Source organism: Plecotus auritus (genome assembly GCF_963455305.1).
Source record: "Plecotus auritus genome assembly, chromosome: 1".
NCBI classification, from domain to species: Eukaryota; Metazoa; Chordata; class Mammalia; order Chiroptera; family Vespertilionidae; genus Plecotus; species Plecotus auritus.
Window position 1 is genome coordinate 201,668,162 of NC_137770.1, and position 4,548 is coordinate 201,672,709.

The following is a 4,548-nucleotide window of genomic DNA, read 5'->3' on the forward strand; positions in this document are numbered from 1 at the left end:
CTATTACGTCTTTTAAAGGTATTTGTGACCATTAAATAAGTTAGTATGCTTTATGTATAGAAATGTCTGTACGTTAGAAAACTCAAACATTAGATATTAATTTCTTGATTGATCAGGATGGGTTTCAGTAATAAGGTAGATATTAGTCACAAGTTCACTTTCTCCCTCTCTCCCAAGATTGTATCTCCTTTTACTTAGGATCCAAGAGAAAAACAAAAGTTATATACTTAACAATAAATACTTCACCACCCAGCTCTGAGGAAATAGAATTTAGGTGACTTCTATTTAGATGAAATGGCGGTCATTACAGTGTCAAGAGTATCCTATTAGGAAAAACCAAGATGGCGGCATAGGTAAGCACCTAAACTGCTGCCTCGCACAACAATTTCAAAACTACAACTAAAAGACAGAACGGACACCATCCAGAACCACAGGAAAGCTGGCTGAGTGAAAATTCTACAACTAGAAGGAAAGAGAAAAGCTCACAGAAAATTGGAGGTATGGCAAAGGGTCTTTGTGCGCGCAGAGAGGAAGGGCAGCTGAGAGCCTGGCTGACTTTCTCTGGCGGAAGGGGGAAGGAAGCCCCCGACCGCACTGAACCCCAGTTCTGACTGCACTGAACCCCAGTTCCAGGCGAGCCCCTGGGGACCCACGCTCTTACGGGGGGAGTCTGGACTCTCGGGTGGAGACTCGGGAGCTGGGGAAGGCAGAGGTCTGAAGGCGCGCGCGTGCCAGTGTGCACAAAGGCTGCGGAGGTTGCCACAGGCTTTCCCTAGTGGAAGGGAGTCGGAGGCTCCTGACTGCACCAGGCCCCAGTTCTGACTGCACTGAACCCCAGTTCCAGGCGAGCCCCTGGGGACCCACGCTCTTGTGGGGGGAGTCTGGACTCTCGGGTGGAGACTTGGGAGTCGGGGAAGGCAGAGGTCTGAAGGCGCGAGCGTGCGCGCAAGGGCAAAGCTGACGGAAAGCCAAGACTGTCTGCTCTGACCTGAGACTCCACCCCATCCAAGCTGAGCACAGAGGCTATTGCAATTTGACAAGTCTAATCCTATAAGGCTGTCTCCAGCACCGAACTTCTCCCAGCATAGACACAGCTGATCCTTACAGCCAACTGGCCTGGAGGTCATTTCCTCCCAGTGATACCAACAACAATCAAGACTTAACTACAACAAGGCTGTACACACAGTTCACAAAGGGGTGCACCAAGAGTGTCCATCTCAGGTTAACTGGGGAGGCCGACCCACTGGGCCATATAGGAAACCTAGCACACAAAGCAACTCTGCCAACTCAGGGAAGCAGTGAAAAATGGGGAGACGAAGAAACAGATCACAAACGAAAGAAATGGAGGAAAACAAACGACTGGATATAGAATTCAAAACCACAGTTATAAGACTTTTCTAGAATATCCTAGAAAAGGCCGATAAATATAACGAGACCCTCAAAGATATGAAAAAGGACCAACTAGAAATTAAACATACACTGACTGAAATAAAAAATATTATACAGAGACCCAAAAACAGACTAGAGGAACACAAGAATCAAGTCAAAGAATTGAAATACAAAGAAGCAAAAAACACTCAACCGAAAAAGCAAAAAAAAAAAAAAAAAAATCCAAAAAGTTGAAGATAGTGTAAGAAGACTCTGGGACAACTTCAAGTGTACCAACATCAGAATTATGGGGGTGCCAGAAGAAGAGAGAGAGCAAGATACTGAAAACCTATTTGAAGAAATAATGACTGAAAACTTCCCTTACCTGGTGAAAGAAATAGACTTATAAGTCCAGGAAGTGCACAGAACCCCAAACAAAAGGAATCCAAAGAGGACCACACCAAGACACATCATAATTAAAATGCCAAGAGCAAAAGACAAAGAGAGAATATTAAAAGCAGCAAGAGAAAAACAGTTAATTACCTATAAGGGAGCACCCATACGACTGTCAGCTGATTTCTCAACAGAAACTATGCAGGCCAGATGGGAGTGGCAAGAAATTTTCAATGTGATGAATAGCAAGAACCTACAACCAAGATTACTCTACCCAGCAAAGCTATCATTCAGAATTGAAGGGCAGATAAAGAGCTTCACAGATAAGAAAAAGCTAAAGGAGTTCATCACCACCAAACCAGTATTATATGTAATGCTGAAAGGTATTCTTAAAGAAGAGGAAGAAGAAAAAAGTAAAGATAAAAATTATGAACAACAAATACATATCTATCAACAAGTGAACCTAAAAATCAAGTGAATTAAAAACCTGAGGAACAGAATAATCTGGTGAATATAATAGAATCAGGGGCATAGAAAGAGAGTGGACTGATAATTCTCAGGGGGAAAGGGGTATGGGAGGTTCAGGAAGAGACTGGACAAAAATCATACACCTATGGATGAGGACAATGAGGGGGAGGTAAGGGCAGAAGGTGGGGTGGGAACCGGGTGGAGGGGAGCTATGGGGGGAAAAAGGAGAAACAATTGTAATAATCTGAATAAAGATTTATTAAAAAAAAAAAAGAGTATCCTATTAGTCTTCATAGTAGTCAACCAGAGGGCTGGATGATGAATATATCTCTATATTCTTCTTTTAAATTGTATTGAAGCAAGATATATTTGAATTGATTATGTAATAAAAAACCACAATATAAGATAGGTAACATATCAGGATTTAGTTCAAGGTAAGTGTTTTATTTCTGAACTCTGGCTTTCTTGTTTTCCTAATAATTACCAAAAATCAAATTTGTCAGCAGACTTGAATAAGGTTGATATTTTTAAAATGTGTATTGATTACATGTGCTATGTCATAATTTAATTTTTTATAATTGAAAAAGATTTGAGTATTCATGTTTAGTGTTACTTGGTGTATCCATGAAGAATTCCAAATAATATGCAAATGAAAAAATCTGTACTTTTAAAAGACTTAAAAAACAATTATACAATAATCCTCTTTTTGTATGTTTCTAAAAATCGATATGGACTATAAGAATAGAAAGTTAAGACTGGACTGAGGCGCCGTGGCACCATGAGGCATTTTCAAGGAAGAAATATTAGACTATGCTGACTGATTAACTATAGAAAAAAAATGAGGATAAAAGTCTATGGTGTCTCCAAGGTTTTAAATCTGGGAAACTAAAAGAATGGTGGAGCTACTGAAATAAATATACATGCTCGTAATACTTTTTGTTTTGGTATTTAATAGATTATGTCATCTGAAACCCATAATGTTTAAAAAATGGAACTTTTATAGTAATATTGAGGATCATTCCATTGATTAGCCTAGAAAAAGGATTTCTAATTTCTCTAATAGGAACATGAAGGAGGTTAAGAAATCTCCAAAACACTTGGCTGCTTACATCAATAGAACAGTTGGACACGTTGTGAAAAGCCCAGATAAACTATGTAAGGTGATCTACCACAGAAACAAAGTTCATTATCCTCTTCCAAATCCTTGCTTTAAAAAGAAACAGTCCCCTAGAAGTGGGGGCTGCGACATGGCAAATAAAGAAAATGAACTGGCCTGCGCAGACCACCTGCTTGAAAAATTACACCATGATAGTCCAACATATTTGCTCAGCTCCTGTGATTCTGGTTCTTCACAGACAGAAAGCGCACCATCACAATACAGAGGGATTTTCTTGAGGTTTCTGAGGATCATGAAACAATGGCACAAGTTTTGTTCAGCAGGAATTTGAGATTGAATGTAGCTTTAACTTTCTGGAAAAAGAGACGTATAAGTGAACTTGTCGCTTACTTGGCAAGGATAGAAGACCTTGGAGTGGTGCCTTGCTGTGATTAGCAATAGTTTACAGGAGAAAAACAATACATCTCACTTGGCTGCTGTGTAGACTTGTTACCACTTGTAAAGTCAGTACTTAAAAGCAAATTTGAAGAATATGTAATAGTTGGTTTAAACTGGTTTCAAGCAGTCATAAAAAGGTGGTGGTCAGAACTATTACCCAAAACGGAAATTATAAATGATGGAAATATTCAGATTTTAAAACAACAATTAAGTGATTGTGGGAACAAGAAAACCATCTTACTTTGGTTCCAGAATATACTGGTAATATAGCTAAGGATGTACATGCTTATTTATTACAGTTGCATTGAAAGACTTCATCTACTAAAGAGCATTTGGTTATTCAAAACATCCCTGGACTATATGATTTCCAAACAAGTCTTATTGGAGAACTGTGAACTATGGGAGAAATCAAAACCTTTTCTTTTAAAGCCACATATGAAACCACTAACAAAACCCTAACAATCTATTTCACATTGAAGTGGAAAAATATCCGAAAGGAGTAGCTTCAATTTAAATAAGTTGAAAGTGCACTATGAAGATTGTACACCTGTGCTGCATTTGGGATTTATATGGTTACTTGACAACATTGTTGAAGAACTACTGGATCTTAATGCAATCCCTCATAAGAATATACTTTACTAGAGGCCTGGTGCACAAAAATTTGTGCACTCAGTGGAGGGTCCCTCAGCCCAGCCTGCACCCTCTCGCAGTCCGGAAGCCCTCAAGGGATGTCCGACTGACAGCTTAGGCCCGCTCCCCGCTGG

At 39.7% G+C, this 4,548-nt stretch overlaps 1 pseudogene across 1 annotated transcript; it reads left to right on the top strand.

The window, feature by feature from the left end:
• The first annotated feature begins 3,187 nt into the window (after positions 1–3,187).
• LOC308245674 (KATNB1-like protein 1) lies at positions 3,188–4,092 on the top strand (annotated as a pseudogene). The gene has a single exon. The product of its transcript is annotated as a KATNB1-like protein 1 (transcript).
• Positions 4,093–4,548: the final 456 nt, after the last annotated feature.